Below are 19,348 nucleotides of genomic sequence, written 5' to 3'. Positions count from 1 at the left end.
TTAAATGTTGCCCACTCTTCTTCCCATCGGTACCCACTTGCTTTACTATCATTCTGTCACCACTCCATTTAAAAAAAAAGAAAAAAAAACTGCTATCAGAATAATCATCTGAATTCAACCTATGTCTACCATTATTAGCTGCTAGCAACATTTCATGAAATGTTTTCTATTAAACACTAGACTTTTGCAAGCTACTAATAAACTAAGCACATTTTGGGAAAGGTCATACAAAAGCTATGCATGGACCACAAATTTGGTTCTGTATTTCTGATAGCCAGTGAAAAATGGGAAATGAAATTTGTTACACAATTTATAATGGCTAGAAACTGACAAGCAGAACTTATTTTAGATTTTAAGACCAGAAACATACTTCCCTTCAGAATTTTTATAACCAGAACACTCTGTAAGTGAGGACTAACATCCTTACACAAAGACCTGTTTACATGTGGATGCACCCTACAGAGCCCTAAAAAGAAAGGCAGGGCGTAAGTCCAGATGCAACCAACCAAGGAGACTTATGGGAAGCTTATAAGATGAAAGGCAGGTTTAGCTCTCTGATGGTCTCTCCAGAACTGTGTTGTCCAATATGGTAGTCACTGGTCACAGGTGGCTACTAAGCACTTGATCAGTGACTAGTCCAAATGAAGTTGTATTATAAGTGGAATACACACCAGATTTTGAAGACTTAGTAACTAACCCTTTGGCATTAGTTAACTTTTGCAGTGTAACAAACCACTCCAAAATAGAATGGCTTAAGATAGCAGCTACTTCACATGCTAAAATATGGATAAAACCTGATTGAAATAAACCAGTTACAAAAGAACTAATACTTTATGATTTCACTTTTATGAGATATCTAGATCAGTCAAAATCTTAGAAACAATGTAGATTGTGATTTCCAGGAATGGGGCTAGGAGAAAATGGGGAGTTGTTTTTTGATGGGTATAGAGTTTTGGTTTTGCAAGATGAAAAAGTTCTAAAGATCTGTTACACAACAATGTGATCATAGTTAACACTTCTGAACTATACACTTAAATACAAACGGGAAAATTTTATGTTATGTGTTTTTTAAACACAATATCAAAAAATTTAAGTCAAAATTTTAAAAAGTTAGCAACAATTTATTTAGCTCACAATTCTGTGGACATGCAATTTGGGCTGGGATGAGGTGAACATTTCTGGCCCCGAAGAGGCTTACTCATGCATGTGTGGTTAGCAAGCGGTCAACCAGATGGCTTGACTTCTGGGGATTGCCTGGCTGTCAGCTGAGATGACGAGGAGCCACTGGCCACATGTTTCTCATCATCCTCAGGCTAGCCCTGGTCACATGGCAGGCGGTCTTGGCTTCCAAGGGCCTGAGAGTAAACGTCACACAGCCTCTTCAGGGCTGGGCCAGAACTCACGGTGTCACTTCAGCCGCACTCTATTCATCAAAGCATATATAGGGCCAGCCCAGATTCAAAGGGAAGCAGGTGCACCTTCCAATGCAAGGAGCTAAAAAGTACTGTGGCCATTTTTCTAATTGCTTACACTTGTCTTGTAGTCCCTTTCCCATAATAATCCATTTATCCTGTTTCCTATATTTTATACATACAGAAGTCTGCCTACTCTTTTGTGCCTTGATTTCTTTCACTTCCTCAGACAGCTTTCCATCTCATTAGCATATCAGAGGCATTTTGTTAGTTTTAGTGGTGAATTTTTGCCTTATTTTTCCTGGTTGCCCATGTATCTCCTGCTGTTCTCATTGTACCTCAATACCATTAAAAAAAAATCCTCTCCAGAAATGTTTTCTTAATTCTCTGCTCCTACCTCTGACCATTTCCTGTGAATCCCTTAAATCTAGATACATAGCTACCCACTTCTTATGCTGGATTCCTTTTCTCTGGGACTAACTTGCCCTGTAGCACTTAATTCACCTGATCATAATTTTCTTTTTTGCCTGTCTATACCAGTCATGATGAGCACTGTTTCCTGATTGCCAAGCACCTACATGGTACCTGACATCCTAGGTAACTTAGGTAAGTATTAAAGTGATGAATGAACATTACTGAATAAATAGTTTGATGTAGATGCATTTCTATGGGGTTTACTGTATCAGTGTCCAACTGAACGGGGACTGCACCTCTCCTCCCTCCAACTAGTGACTCACCTTTTACCAAAGGATGCCTTCTTTTAATATCTCTATCTGATTTATCATTTGCAAATCAACACTTTCAGCTTTATTTTGTACACAGGTATGAGTACTACCTGCTAGATTCTAGGTCCTCATTAGAGTATTTTCCATCTGTATGTGCTCTGAATGATGCAAGCTCTCTGAAAACAAAGGCCTTTCCTCTTTCATTCTTTCATGTGCATTGAAAAGAATTGTATAGCTATGTATATAATGTTTATGCATCATTTTTTAATGATGTGCTCAGATCTAGACTTCTACTTTGTTCTAATATTGTGAGAGGTACTTTAAAATCCCCTGCTGTGATTGTGATTTGTCAATTTCGGTCCCTAGTTCTGTCAATCTTTGCTTCATTTGTTTTGAAGCTGTGAATACTAAATACAAAGAAATTTAGAATTGTGTTCAATTAGCCCCTATTATTATGAAACTTCCTTCTTTATCTCTTGGGATGTTTCTTGTTTTAAAACTACTTTGTTTGATATCAATGTAACTACACCAACTTCTCTTAGTGTTTGCATGATATATTTTCCATTCTTTTACTTCAGTTTGCTCTGTGTCTTTGAGATATGTCTTTTATAAACAGCATGTACTTGAATGTTCTTAAAAAAGAAAATGCATTGGCAATCTTTGACTTATAATTACAGTATTTAGCCAATTTTGATTTCATATAATTACTGGTATATTTAAGTGACTTTCTTAAGGCTATCAGCACTTTAATGGTAGAGCTCACACTTGGCATTTCCTGATGTTTTCTCCTTCATTTCTCTTACTTGAGTTAAAGGTTGTATTCCATGCCTCTACCCTTACTCCACCACTGCTGTGGTCCTATCCTTCAAGTCCTTAGAGGGATAGGGGAAACCTTGCTTTGGAATCAGAGCCTGGGGTTCTGCCCTTACCATTCAAAGAGAGTCTGGAAGAAAAAGAAACATTAATAGCCTTCCATGGTCTTTCTAGAAACCCCAACAGGGTTGGGAGACTTTCAAAGAACAGCTCCACTACTGACTTGGCATGAACTGCTGTAAACTTCCCTGAGCTCACATGAGAATTCTAAGATCCAGGAGTAAGTTCAGAGTCAGAAATTCAATGCAATTCTACAGATTTGGAACTGAAAATGATTAGAGGTAGGACAGAGTCCATAGGCAACAACATCGTATGTGGTACTGCTAGTGATCCCTAACTCATCTGTTTTTCTTTTAAGGGCAAAGAAGGCTTTAAGCATTCTGAAATACAGGGAGGTTGGTGTAAAGATGAGAGAAACTGCTTACCTTTCCTGCAGGTGTACCTGGTGCACACAGTGCCTTGGTGCCTCACTCATGGCTCTGAACTTTACCACAGCCCTTCTCAAACTGCATACTCAACTGAAATTCCTCCTGCAATTCCTAGGACTTGAACTAAGAAAGGTAGAATATCTGGGCATCCTTCTACAGGGTGTGACTAGGAAAATATGAGAAGATCTCTGGTCCCCAAAATGACCTTGCACCAGCCTGTTTATTTTATTGTATTTTTTTATTGTATTTGTATTATTTTATTGTATATAAAATACTTGCAACAGTTACTTCTACCAAAATCAGTTCACTTGGTGCTCAATTAATGTTTATTTGGGGATCCTATTTTGCCTAGAAAATAGATTTTAGGTGTGATATGGAAATTAACATTGGTTTGACTGGTATTCTTGAGGATCTTTCAGTCCTACAGTAGAGAAGGCCCATGTACAAATATTCTATAATTATAATTATCATTTGTGGACTGTTTATTATGCTCTTAATTCTTAGAAATATTTTTAATGTTTTAAAACTGTCCTGCAAATTAGACCTTTGCATTTCACTTTTATAATTAGAAAACCGAGATTAAGGAAACTTTCCAATTCCCTATACCTAACAGGTGATGGAAGGATTTGAATCTTGTCAGTAGAAAGGCCTTGAACCTCCATCAATGTGACCTTTTCCACTGGTTCCACACTCATTCCTTCAAGTGATTCCTAAAAAAAAGAAATCATAAGTCATCTGAATGCTAAAAAGGGCCAGAGGAGCAGAAGTGAGGAAGGTGGTCCTCTTCATCTGGCATCAGGGAGGTTTCATCATGGAAAGCATTAGAGCTGGGTCCTTAAAGATGGTGATGGGAGGTCGGTACAGGAGGAAAATATTCTGCATTGTGTATTCTAGACAGAAGGAATAGTCTCAGCAAAAAGACAGAAATCAGACTGTTTTCAAGCATGGAGAACAGAATAATTTAGATACAAGGAGGTAAGGACAGAAAAGTAAGTTGAGGAAGATTGTAGAAGTCTGATGACAGGAAAGGTTAAATGATTCTCTCTGTGAAGCAATGGGGCGTCATTAAATCTTATTCACTTATTTGGGACCACATACAGAATAGACTAAGAGAAGGAGGCTATGACACACTTTCATAGTGATAAGCTCTAAAAGCAGCAGAGATTGGGAAGTGGGAATGGAGGGTCCTGAGAAGAGGGGAGACTCCCAGACCAATGGTTCCAGTGACCCATGAGTTGTGGAGCTCAGAGGAAATGGAGGAGTCAAAAAGTCTATTGTGGCAAGATCTTCAGTGATAGAACTATGAGGCCATTCACAGAAATATGAGCAATAGGAAGAGGTGTTGGTCTAGGGAAAAGAACCACCTGGAGTGCCACTCACCAGGCTCAAGTTCTGGTGGCCATTGTGGTGGATGCCCTGAGGCCAACTAAACCCAGGGAAGTGTCATAGAAGGAAGAGCCTCCTGAGCACCTAGGAAACCAGCAAAGATCAGCTCATGAGTAGGGACTGGGAAAAAGAAGGAGGATTAAGAATAGGAAAATTAGTGGAAGGAAGAAGGTAATGAATTTGGGGGCCAAAAGAGTAGGCCATGATCCCGTTCACTTTTGCTAAAGTAAGGATCTGTTTTCACAAGTGAATAAATGACTGCAAAGAATGAAAGAATGCGAAGTTTGTTAGTACTTCTGCCTGACAAAGGGTGAGTGAAATAGCCAATCAGTTGCACTCACTATCCAATAGAGAAGATAACCCACCATACATAAACATTTTTAATTATATAAGTTACTCCACAATGGAGCTTATATAAATATGGCTCCCAACCTTGGGTCCAATCAATTCTTCTTATAAAATAAAATCAAGATAGTGTTATTTCCCTATCAATAATGGGTTCTTAAATAGATTTGAACTTTGTGAGCACTGCCACTATCAACATTAAAGGCACTCACAGCAAAGGAGAATCTGATAAAGTTCAGGAGAGGAGGGAATATGAAAGCAAAAGGGGGTGAAGTAAGAGGAGACAGGCATTCCCACTGAAGCAAGATAGCTAAACTCACCCTCCTAAGTTAAAAGGATTGGGACCAGTGGCCTACAACTCCTAAAGCTAAAGCCAATTAGATGATTGTCTTAAAATTAGTGACACAATTAAAAGAAAATAACATGGTGAGGCATTTTGTGGTTTCCTTCTGCTCTGTGAAAGCATTTTTAAACCCATCATCTTATGAAATCTTCTTCATAAGGTATACAGGAGAGGCACCAACACCCCAACTCACACATCATTTAACCGTGGGAGTGATGAGCCATACGATTTGCCCCATGTAATATAGGGAGTTCATGGCAGAAATCCAAACCAGAAGCCAGGACTCTCTGGACTCCTAGTGGACAGCTCATTTTCCTCTGGGAATTGTGAAGGGGGGAACACAGTTACAAATGCTAAGTAGGTTTATATTCTCATTCTTTCTGTGTCTCAGTTTCCAAATGAATAAAAAGGGAAAAGAGTAATCCTTACTTTATAGGGTGAGGATTATGAGTATATGTAAGTAAATTTCTCAGAAAATGCCTAGTACCTAAGTGCAAAGTAAGCATTAGTCATTGCTATTAGCATGTACAGGAGTCTAGAACATATCTAAATGAGGGGTCACCATCTTTACAACTTAGAGCTAAAGGTGATAATTTCTAAAAGGTGATGATTCTAAGTTCTTTACTTCTCTCTTAGAGGAACAGAGATATCTCTAAGAGAGATCTTCATGCCTGAAGTATCTCCTAAGAATGAATTTATTGTAATATACAAAGTTCTCATGTTCATCTTTACCTTAGACTTAGACAGGAAAGTTGTTAGGAAATGTATGGTTTCTTAAGAAACCCATGAACTCCAGGGAGGTTTGGGGTGATAGCTGCTCACCATTTTCTGGACAGTAGGCTCTGCCTACCAGCTGATATGCTCCATCACCAACTGGGCCCAGTACTGGCCAGGCCTGGGGGCTTCAGACCTGATGATGACCCCTGCCCACAGGCTCACCTGACCTATGCCTTGGCTGGGATGTGGAACTATGAGATCATCACTATCAGAGGGAATGATGTGACTCTCTACCAAGCTTTCAGGGATCTGACACACAAGTAAATAATGAAAGAAGTGAGGTACAAAATATTTTAACCTTCAAGAACAGTTTTACACAAAACACCACTGCCTTCAATGGACCAACAAGCATCACATGGGTATCTGCAGGTTCTTGTTATTCCTGGAACAGGATGAAGATCACAGAGGGGAAGTGCTAGCTCACAGGAGGTGGCTGCCAATTGGAGTCCAGCTTGGTGGTCAAAGGAAAGCTAGAGAAATCTGTCTACTGGTAAACTCAGATAAAGATATTCTTCTACTGGAAACAACCCATAGCTGCTATAGATGAAGTACTCAGCCTCCTGTCAGGAGCTTCACTCCTAGGGGAGTAACTACAACATTAAAACATATCAACTTTAGGTCACCTGCTCCAACCATGCATAGTGCAGGAAATAAGAAGAACAAAGATAAATCAGAATGAGAAGCTGCATGTGTGGGGGGGAAAGAGGTGCAAAGATGTGGGATGGCCACAAATGGCAAGTGCTAATGATAGCAATAGAAGGACTGGAGCTACTAGATGTGTTGCAAGTGAAAGCCCACTTTTGTACTCCAGAAGAATTCAAGAAAACTCTCAGCTGAGATACTCTAACTCACATGAGTAGTGAGGAACACCAGGACGACACAGATCTGGCCAGATAGACACACAAAGTTTTACACAAGAGAGCACACCACCTGAAACAAATCAGATTTAAACATGATGGGCTCTTTTCCAATTTTCCCTTGATTACCACCAAAAGCACATCTCTAATAATCAAGAATAGTGCAACTGGTCTGAATAGCTTCATCTTAGGGTTTTGAAGACAAGAAAAGATGTATTGAAGTCTATGTCAATTTAATCATGTTACTTCCCCCCTCTTCTTGGTAACCTTTCACCATTTTTCTTCATACTCAATGTTCTGAAGTTTCATTATTTTAGTTTATGTTTAGGCTGACTCCTCCTCCTCCTCCTCCTCCTCTTCCTCCTTCTCCTTTCTTTTCCTCCTGCTTCTTCTTTTGCTTCCGCTTAGTACTTGGAACTAACATTTTTTTTCAACTATCAGTCTTTATCTCTTTTTAAATTTAAGTTTTTGATGGAAATAATACATGTACTTGAGTAAACATCAAACAAGACTACATTTTTACAAATAAAAACAGCAGTTCTCTAGAGGGTTCATTCCATCAGCTGTATTTCTTAAGTGTTTCTTTGTTTTGCAGGGCTGGGAATTTAACTGAGGGCCTATGCATGCTAGGCAAGTGCTCTATCACTGAACTATGTCCCCAGTAGTCAGTATTTATTAATATATAGAAACACTAGCTATTATAAGTACAAGTGAAAGAATAGATAGCCAGGCAAACAATTTGGTAAAATCGTAGTAAATATTGTTCTTTTTAACAAAACATATATTTAATTTTTAAATTTTAAAATAAGAATATAAAAATAGAGTGCTGAATTTCATATATTATTCAAAAATCAACAATACATATTAAGCATCTACTATCTTCCAGTCACTATCCTTAATATTTGGACCAGTGGCATGAAGGACATGAGAGGAAAGATCCCTGCCCACATGGAACTCATATTTAGCCACCTTGCTTTTTCCATCCTCAGAAGGAATATGGTATAAACCACCTGTCAGGCTGGATGCTGAAAAGTGCTATAAAAAGTGTAGAGGAGAGTAAGGGAGCCTGGGGAAGCCAGTGAAGGAGTGGCAATTTTTAAGGGGTGGTCACACAGGCTGCTGACACAAGAGGACATGTGAAACAGGGCCAGTTTCCTGGGCATGTGGCCTGAGCACTTGGTTTAATGCCATGTCGTGGTGCCTTAGAATTCTTAATGATTTTTGAACAAGAAGTCCTACTTATGCGCTGGGCCTCACAAGGTACATGAAAAATGTAGGAAGGAAGTAAAGATGTTAGCCCCGTGGCTACCTAGGGATGGGTGTCACTGACAGGGAGAGCTGTGCAAGACCCAAGGGAAGGATTCCTGACACTTGAAAGGAATAATAGTAAGAGACAGGATGGTTAGAGAAAAGAGAGCAGAGGAGAGGAGTGGAGGGGAACGTATGGAAGACGTGCTCAGCAGAAGGCTGGCTGGGGCAGAGCTGGGCAAATGTTTTCTGGAAAGGGCCAGATATTAAACATTTTAGGTTTGTGGACCATATAGTTTCTGTTGAACTAATTAAACTTCGAATAATTTTTGTATGTGACAAATTGGTTTGATTTTTTTTTTTTCACCCATTTAACAACATGAGGCTATCAATTCAGTGTTAGAGTCCCTGCCTAACAGGTATGAATTCCTGGGTTGGATTCCCAGACCAAAAAAAACTACTCAAGTGACTGAGGTTGGAGGATCTCTCTTGAGCTCAGGAATTTGAGCCCAGACTGGGTAACAGAGTGAGACCCTATCTCAAAAATAGAAAAATAAAAATAAAAATGTGTTTTAGTCAGCTTTTTTTGCTGCTGTGATTAAATGATCTGACTAGCACAATTATAGAGGAGGAAAGGTTTATTTGAGGGCTCATGGTTTCAAAGATCTTAGCCCACAGAAGGTTGGCTCCATTCCTCGGGGCTCAAGGTGAGGCAGAACATCATGGCAGAAGAGCGTGGCAAAGGGAAGCAACTGGCATCATCAGGAAGCAGAGAGAGAGTCTCCACTCGACAAATACAAAATATATACCCCAGAGCCATGCCCCAGTTCCCACCTCCTCCAGTCACACCCTACCACTAATTGGGTTAAGACTCTTACATCCCAATGATTTCTTAAATCCCAATGATTTCTCTTCTGAACCTTCCTGCATTGTCTCACATGTGAGCTTTTGGGGGACACCGCACCTCCAAATCATAACAAAATGTTAAAAAAACACTCTAAGTTCACAGCCTATTGTACAAAAACAAACAACAAGTTGACTTTGGCTCAGGGACCATAATTTACTGACTCCCGGTTTCAGGCCATGTAAGGCACTGTAAGAATTTTTTGTTTTTCTTGGATTAATAAGGAACCTTGAAAGTTTTTAAGTGAACAAGTGATTTGATCTGATTTTTTTTTTCTTTTTTTTAATTGTAAACAAATGGGTTACATGTTGTTTCTCTGTTTGTACATGGAGTAAAGGCATACATTTGTGTAATCATAAATTTACATAGGGTAATGTTATTTGATTCATTCTGTTATTTTTTCCCTTCCCCCCCACCCCTCCCACCCCTCTTTTCCCTCTAAATAATCCTTCCTTCCTCCATTCTTGCCACCCTCCCTAACCTTAACCCTAACCCTAACACTAACCCTAACACTAACCCCTCCCACCCCCCATTATGTGTCATCATCCGCTTTTAATTTTCAATCAATCATTGTGGCCAATCTGCTGAGAATGTACAAGCAGGAGGCAGAGATGGAGTTCAGACCAGAGGGGAAGTGACCAGAAGTGATGGATTGCAGGCAACGTTTTTAAGATTAAGTTAGCAAGATTTTCTTTTGGATTATATGTAGAGTGTGGGTAGGGATGGAGGTGGGATAAAGTATAATTCCAAGATTTTGGCTTAAGAAACTGCAAATGTAGAATTGTCATCAATGGAAATGAGAAGAGTGAGTTTTGGGAGAAGACAAGGCGTTCCATTTGGGACATGTTGAGTTTAAGATTGTCATTGGCTTTCTAAGTGGAGATGTTGAATAGAGAGCTGGACACAATGTTTTTGGAGGTGGTTGGTATTCAAAGTCAATGGCTGGGATAAGATCATTAAGGAAGCGAATTTAGATGGGGAGAGGAAAGTGTGCAAAGACTAAGCCCTGGGCATTTGCTATTCAGAAGCTTGGGAAAAGATGAGGAACCAAGAGAGACATGGGAGGAAATGTGTCAGGGAGGAGAAAGTGAGCGGTCCACTGCCTGGAATAGCTAAGTCAAGTCAGAAAAGGTCTGAAAATTAACCAAACCTTAAAAAAAGGGGGAACAGTAAAACACCATGTCCCTGAAGGCCCCCCCTTTCTGCTCCCCAAAACCTAGCCAAGCTAAGGGAACAATGAGAGCCAGAGTAAGCCAGAATATCCAGATCCATGATATACTGGAGGACACCAACCTTTTCTTAGGCTCACCAGGAACTATGGCAAGTCAGTGGTCTCTGCAGAAAGCTCCATTCCCGCATGTACTAAGGAAGCTAATGCTTCTGCAATCTAACACATACAACTCTGAGTGGTAAGTGCAAGGAACTGAGCGCACTGTGGATAGGATTTGTGTCACTCCTCCAGCAGCTGCCCCTGGACAAAGCACCACGTGGGGCAGAGCAGTGTCACAGGGACGGAAGTTCTACTTGGTGAGGCACCGTGAGGGGGAAGTGCTACTGGTTTAGCCTGTTGCCACTGATCATTTCTTGGAGCAGTCACTGATCTCTTGCAAGCTTTCCCCATTAAATCATATGTCTCACATGCCATCTTCAGGTCTTTTCTTTGGCCTTTCCACAACCCACCCCTGACCTGACACAACTGGGAGGTGGACGTGACCATGAGATTTAACATGTAGGTCATCAATGACTTGACAAGAGTAGGTTCAGTACACAGCTTGTGGCAAAAACCAAGTGGAACAGGTTTAAGAAAAAGCAGAAAGAAAAAGATTGAAGACAGTAAAAAATACACATACCTGTCTGATGTGCCTAAGAGGGAAGCAAAGAAAGGAGGATAAAAATAAAGATTATGGTCCACTGCAGTGGTGCACACTGGAGGCTGAGTCAGGAGGATCGCAAGTTCAAGGCCAGCCTGGGCAATTTAGCAAGACTCCTGGTTTTTTACATTATTATTTTCACTTGATAAAAATCTTTAATATTACTTGTAAACATTTTCTTTTATATTCTGGCATTGAACTTTGAACTAGTTCTTATGGCCTTTTTAAAAAACACTTTTGGGGGGTGATGGCTGATTTTGTAATCAGACTTTCAAGTCATTCTGTGGCTGCTTCAGTGCTTGAGTCCCTTCACATTTGAATGTATACCTATTTCTATACTTTATGAAAAGTATACTTCAAATGCATTATACTTGGCAGGGTACAATAGGATGGACTCATACTTCCTTTTCCCCAGAACTCTGTACGTATAGACAAAACTTCCCAGCACCATTTCAAATCCTTTCTGCCTTACTCTTAATTCCAGTTACAGCCACAGAGAAGAGTTCTGACCATGCCTCAGTCACCTTCATGGAGTTCTAGTACCTTCCTCAGACTGGTGCATGCATCTCTTGCTAGACTCCCTGGTTCTTCTCAGACAAGGCTCCACCCAAGCAGGGCCACCCAGTATGCAGAAGAGTTAATATCCCCCTTGGGGATCTGGGAACCCATGTTTTTTCTTGTGCTTTTCCATGCAGGGTCAAAAAAAATCATGAAACTTTGCAGACAGACACAAAGGATTGAGCGTCCAGTTGTTTCTAGCAGTGGCCACTGTGACAATACATTTTTGTATTGATCCCCTCTTTCTTATTTCACTCCCCTGTGTCTTAGTCCTGCTCTCTGGATTCCACTCCCAAACAAATACTCTTACCTGAGCTACTTCCAGATGAACTTAGCCTTAGAGAGTATGCTTTCGTTTGTGTGTGTGTGTGTGTGTGTGTGTGTGTGTGTGTATGTGCATGTGCCCAGGGATAACCCAGGGGCACTCAACCACTGAGCCACATCCCCAGGTCTTTTATATTTTATTTAGAGACGGTGTCTTACTAAATTGAATAGGGTCTTGCTAAATTGCTGAGGCTGGCTCTGAACTTGTCATCCTCCTACCTCAGCTTCCCAAGCATCTGGGATTACAAGCATGCACCACTGCACCCAGTGGTAGTAGACATTTCTTTATGTGTTCTGGCCTTTACCTGTTAAGTTATTTTGATAGTCTTTCCTTTCAGTGGTTGAAGAATTAATCACTTTTTTTTTTTTTTTTTTTTTTGGTTGGTGCTGGGGATTGAACCCAGGGCCTTGTGTATGCTAGGCAAGCACTCTACCAACTGAGCTATATCCCCAGCCCCATTAATCATTTATTCTTGAAGTTGAACAACTTAGCCAGGATGTGCCTTGGTTATGATGCTTCTTTGTTAATCTCTTCTAGAAGACTGTTGAAAGGCAGGTTAACATGACCTACAGACTGGCTTCCTGGAGAGGAAGTTGTCCTGCTGCCTCTGGAAACCAACTATATTCTGTAGCCTCGGACTTAATGCAACCCCTCCTGGCAAAGAGCTGACATGGCGGATCAGGTCCGCAATCAAGATTTTGCCAAGTAGGGAGGAATCACATAACCAGAGCTATAGTAACAAAAATGGCATAGTATTGGCACCAAAACAAACAAAAAGACCAATGGTACAGAATAGAAGACACCAAGACAAACCCACATAAATACAATTATCTCATACTAGACAAAGGTGCCAAAAACTTACATTGGAGAAAAGATAACCTTTTCAACAAATGATGCCAGGAAAACTGGAAAACCATATGTAATGAAATGAAATTAGGTCTGGGATTGTGGTTCAGTGGTAGAGCATTCGCCTAACATGTGCGAGGCAACTGAGTTTGATTCCCAGCACTGCATGTACATAATAAATAAATATAAAGGTCCATCAAAAACTAAAAAAAAAATTCTAAAAAAAAAAATGAAATTATACCTCTGTCTCTCACGCTGCACAAACTCAACTCAAGGTCCTAGGCATTAGACCAGAGACCCTGTGCCTACTAAAAGAAAAAGTAGGCCCAACTCTCCATCATGTTGGCTTAAGAACCAAATTCCTCCACAAGACTACTAAAGCACAAAAAATAAAATCAAGGATCAATAAATGAGATGGTATCAAACTAAAAAGCTTCTTCACAGTAAAGGAAACAATCAATAACATGAAGAGTGAACTTAGAAAATCTTTGCCACCTGCACCTCAGAGCATTAATCTCCAGGCTACATAAGGAACTCAAAACTTAACACCAAAAAATTCACAAATAACCCAATCGATAATTGGGCTAAGGAACTAAAAAGACACATTACAGAAAAAGAAATATGATTGGTCAATGAATATATGAAAAAATGTTCAGTATCACTAGCAATTAGAGAAATGCAAATTAACATTGAGATTTCATCTCACTCCAGTCAGAATGGCAATTATCAAGAATATAAGCAACAATAAATGTTGGTGAGAATGTGAGGAAAAAGGTAGACTCAAACATCACTGATGGGACTGCAAATTGGTGCAACCACCTTGGAAACTTAGAATGGAACCACCACTTGACCCAGTTATCACTCCTCAGCATATACCCAAAGTACTTAAAATCAGCATACAATAATGAGATGGCCACATAAATGATTATAGCAACTCTGTTCACAATAGCTAAGCTATGGAACCAGTCTAGGTGTCCTTCAACAGATGAATGGAGAAAATGTGGTACATATACACAATGGAATATTACTCAGCCATAAAGAAGAATGAAATTATGGCATTTGCCAGTAAATGATTGGAACTGGAGACTATCATGCTAAGTGAAATAAGCCAATACCCAAAATCCAAATGTTATTGCCTCTTTTCCTCTGACTGGCAGGGTCAGTTCAAGATGGCAGAGGTCATCAAGTTATTAGGGTACAGGCCCCAGTTAAAGTGGGGCAAAGGAGAGGAAAGACAAAGTTCCTCTGATAGTCCATGAAGTAGATCACCTAAAATAGGGCCAATTGTACAAATAGAACTTTAGGAAGGACTCCCATGGAAGCTGCATCTTCGAAAGTCTGTGTGAGAATGGATTCTAAATAGTTATGCCACTGTTCTCCTAGAATATTCCATTGAGTTATACCACTTAGTGTCTGTCAATGTTAACTGATTGTCAGTGAAGGATCCTATGTCCCAAAGCCTGGCAGGCCATGCAGGAACATTTTTTCCTTCTAGTTGGCACAGGCTCCCTGGCTATTGCAGCAGACATGGGACCAACGTTGCAGTCATTTGCCCGTTGTTCCCTACGCTTCGTACTGAAGCTTCCAATGATGGCCTTGTTGAAGTCTGTATGATACTTATGATCATTGGTAAGGAGGACAGCTGACTGGTGGACCTCGGATATACATGACACTTTCTGGTCTGTATAATGTTCTGCTCAGGGGTTCTTTTCCTTGTAAACAAGTATCTGCTCAAGCCTCAGGTGAATAAGTCCTGTCCCCTGCAGAAGATTCACAAAACTGTACTTAGCTTTCTGGATCCCTATGGCCATTTTTTGTCTTGAGTTCAAAGAAGTCACCTTTTGGTGTGTCAGGAGTCACAGTATTCTTCAACTTTACTTGCAGTGTCATTTTTGGATGACAGCATAGGAGTTTACTCAATATGATAAATAAAAATAATAATTCCAAAATATGCTATGGATATAGAACAATGGTCCAAGAGAGGAGAAAAAATTAAATACATAATCATCAGTTTCTGTATTTCATTTCAGTAAAGATACAATCATTGCACATTTGTTGATTGATTCCTAACTGCCCCTGGTGATGAGGAGTTGGAAAGAACAGTGCCTGCCTCCAAGGAGCTTACCATTACTAGGAGAGGTACACTGTAAACAAATGGATCACAAAGCACAGAGCTGTGTAACCAGTCTTACAATAAAAGTTTACATGAGCAGTCATAAAAACCATTTCCCAAACACACAATGAGCTTTGACTTGAGCCGTTTCATGTGAGAGACTCCACATGAAGCAACCATATGACAAAGCTGCTGCAAGTGATAATACAGATTTACACTGCATAAGAGAAACAGATTACTAAGCAAAGGGAAAAAAACAAAAACAAAATAAAAACTGGATTAGGAGTCAAACGCTCTGAACCCTACTGCATATCTGACTGTGCAACTTGATCAAATTCTCATTCCCAGTTTCCCCATCTGTATAGAAACAAAAAAGGAAAAGAAAGTCTAACTTACTTTCCCTCTTGCAGAGTAGAAAGAATCAAATAGGTTAACAAATTCTTGAGAAGCAGCAAATCTATTGTCCATGGACCACAGAAGCCTTTCCAGTGTGACTCAGGTTCTTTCAGCCTGTGCTTGAACACCTCCAGAAAGGAGATTCACCACTTTTTGAAGAGTCCGTTCCCTCCTTACCAGATTCTAACTGAAGACCTCTTCAAGTATGAGGAAATTTTTCTAAAACAAAAACTACTAATAATTTATAGTCTCTTCATTGCAAGTACACAGAGAACAGTGTTCATAATTTTCTTTCTCTGTGATTCAGGAAGTATATAGCAAAAAGCAACTGGAATTTTCAAATGAATTGAAATTTTATTTAAACATATGTATTTTTTAAAAATAATGTAATAATTCACAAATGGATCATGTCCTTTATTTAATCCTTACTCAATGTTTGGTGTGCAAACTCCCCCTTCTCCCACAATTACTTTTCAGCTGCCTAAGAATTTGAGGTCCTCAGTTTCAGAATAATAACATTATCTAAAATTTATTAAATAACCACTATGTGCTGTGCACAGTGCTATATGTTTACACAGATTATCTCATTTAATCCTCACAATAACCTCATGAGACAAGAATAATTATTTTTAGGTTAAAAATGAGGCAATTGAGGCAAACGGATAGAAAACTTTGTGTAAGGAGATGAGTCATCATTAAAATCCAAATCTGTGATTCTAGAATCTACTCTATTCATTATATGGAAACCACTATGTCATGTAGGTATGGAGAATGCTCTGTGAGACTGACTAGTATTGGTTATTCTGCCAGGTATGTCCCTATTGGTATGTAAATAAACTGGCATTCATTGATTAGACTGCATTGTTCTTTTTTTCCAATATTTTTTGTTGTGGTAATATTTATGTATATAGGGGCTGGGGTTGAGACTCAGTGGTAGAGTGCTTGCTTGTCTAGCACTTGTGAGGCACTGGGTTCGATCTTCAGCACCACATAAAAATAAATAAACAAAATAAAGGTATTGTGTCCATCTACAACTAGAATTTTTTTAATAAAATAAAATTTTATACACACACACACACATACACACACATAAAACTTACCATAATAACCTGGGTTTGGGGGGGGGGGTTTTGGTACCACAGATTGAACTCAAGGGCACTTAATTACTGAGCCACATCCCTAGTATTTTTTTATTTTTTATTTTAAGACAATGTCTTGCTAAAGTTGCTTAGGGCTTCACTAAGTTGCTGAGGCTGGCTTTGAATTTGCAATCCTCCTGCCTCAGCAAACCCCCGCCCCCAACAACTACTGGGATTAAAGGTGTGCACCACCTGACACGGCACCATCTTAACCATTTTTAAGCATACAGATTAGTTGTATTAAATATGTTCATAATGTTGTCCAACCACCGCCACCATCTATCTCCATTGCTCTTTTCATCTTATAAAACTCACACCCTATAGTTACTAAACATTGTCTCCTTTCCTCCCTTAGGCCCTGGAAACACTCATTCTACTTTCTGAGTCTGACTCTATACCTCAGAAATGTGGAATCTTACAGTATTTGTCTTTTTGTGACTAACTTTTTTCACTTAACATAAAGCCTCAAGGTTCGTCCATGTTGCAGACATGTCAGAATACCCTTTGGGGGCTGAGTACTATTCCATTGTATGTATACAATGCAGTGTGTGCTTGCTCAACACGGGCTGCTTCCGTGTTTTACCTGTGATGCACAATGCTGCTGTGAACATGGATGTACAAGTATCTCATCCAGACTCTGCTTTCAGTTTTTTTGGAACCAGAATTGGAAGTGGAATTGATGGATTATTTTCTAATTTTTTTAGTAGTCATTATAATTAGTATGAGATGATGTCTCATTATAGTTTTGATAGGCATTTCCCTAATGATCATTGATGTTGGGCATATTTGCATTTGCTTATTGGCCATATTATTTTTTCTTTGCAGAAATGTCTATTCAAATCCTTTGCCCATTTTTGAATTGGGTTGTGTGGGAACTTTCTTTGTGGTGCTGGGGATTGAACTCAGGGCCTTGCACATGTGAGGCAAGCACTCACCCAACTGAGCTATATCCCCAGCCCGTGTGGGAACTTTTGTTGTTAAGTTTTAAGGGTTTTCTATGTATTCTGGATATTAAATAGATACATCTTTTGAAAATATTTTCTCCCATTCTGTGAGTTACATTTTCACTTCATTGATATTTTATTTGCTGCATATACTTTTAAAATTGTTCTCAAGTTCTATTTGTCTATTTCTTCCCGGTTTTTTGCCTGTGTCTTTGGAGTCATATCCAGTAAATCATTGCCAACTCTGATATCATTAAACTTTTGCCCTGTGTTTTCTTTTTCTTTTTTATTTTTTTAATTTTTTTAATTATTTTATTGTAAACAAATGGGATACATGTTGTTTCTCTGTTTGTACATGGCGTAAAGGCATACCATTTGTGTAATCATAAATTTACATAGGGTAATGCTGTTTGATTCATTTTGTTATTTTTTCCCTTCCCCCCACCCCTCCCATCCCTCTTTTCCCTCTATACAGTCCTTCCTTCCTCCATTCTTGCCCCCTCCCTAACCCTAACTCTAACCCTAACACTAACCCCTCCCACCCCCCATTATGTGTCATCATCCACTTATTAGCGATATCATTCGACCTTTGTTTTTTTGAGATTGGCTTATCTCACTTAGCATGATATTCTCCAATTTCATCCATTTGCCTGCAAATGCCATAATTTTATCATTCTTTATGGCTGAGTAATATTCCATCGTATATATACACCACAGTTTCTTTATCCATTCATCAATTGAAGGACATCTAGGTTGGTTCCACAATCTGGCTATTGTGAACTGAGCAGCTATGAACATTGATGTGGCTGTATCTCTGTAATATGCTGATTTTAAGTCCTTTGGGTATAGGCCAAGGAGTGGGATAGCCGGGTCAAATGGTGGTTCCATTCCAAGTTTTCTAAGGAGTCTCCACACTGCTTTCCAGAGTGGCTGCACTAATTTGCAGCCCCACCAGAAATGTATGAGTGTACCTTTCTCCCCACATCCTCGCCAACACCTGTTGTTACTTGTATTCTTGATAATCGCCATTCTAATAGGGGTGAGATGGAATCTGAGGGTGGTTTTGATTTGCATTTCTCTTATTACTAGAGATGTTGAACATTTTTCCATATGTTTGTTGATTGCTTGTAGATCTTCTTCTGTGAAGTGTCTATTCATTTCCTTAGCCCATTTGTCGATTGGATTATTTGCATTCTTGGTGTAGAGTTTTTTGAGTTCTTTATAGATTCTGGAGATTAGTGCTCTATCTGAAGTATGATTGGCAAAGATTTTCTCCCACTCTGTAGGCTCTTTCTTTGCATTGCTGATAGTTTCCTTTGCTGAGAGAAAGCTTTTTAGTTTGAATCTATTCCAGTTATTGATTCTTGCTTTTATTTCTTGTGCTTTGGGAGTCCTGTTGAGGAAGTCTGATCCTAAGCCAACAAGTTGAAGGTTTGGACCTACTTCTTCTTCTATAAGATGCAGGGTCTCTGGTCTGATTCTGAGGTCCTTGATCCATTTTGAGTTGAGTTTTGTGCAGGGTGAGAGATAGGGGTTTAATTTCATTGTGTTGCATATGGTTTTCCAGTTTTCCCAGCACCATTTGTTGAAGAGGCTATCTTTTCTCCATTGCATATTTTTGGCCCCTTTGTCTAGTATGAGAAAATTGTATTTATTTGGATTTGTGTCCGTGTCCTCTATTCTGTACCATTGATTCACCTTTCTATTTTGGTACCAATACCATGCCATTTTTGTTACTATTGCTTTGTAGTAGAGTTGAAGTTCTGGTATTGCGATACCCCTTGCTTCACTCTTTCTGCCAAGGATTGCTTTAGCTATTCTGGGTTTTTTATTCTTCCAGATGAATTTCATAATTTCT

Source organism: Sciurus carolinensis, chromosome 1, assembly GCF_902686445.1.
Source record: "Sciurus carolinensis chromosome 1, mSciCar1.2, whole genome shotgun sequence".
Classification (NCBI taxonomy): Eukaryota; Metazoa; Chordata; class Mammalia; order Rodentia; family Sciuridae; genus Sciurus; species Sciurus carolinensis.
The sequence above is the reverse complement of the archived record's forward strand: the minus strand, read 5'-3'. Positions refer to the sequence as shown.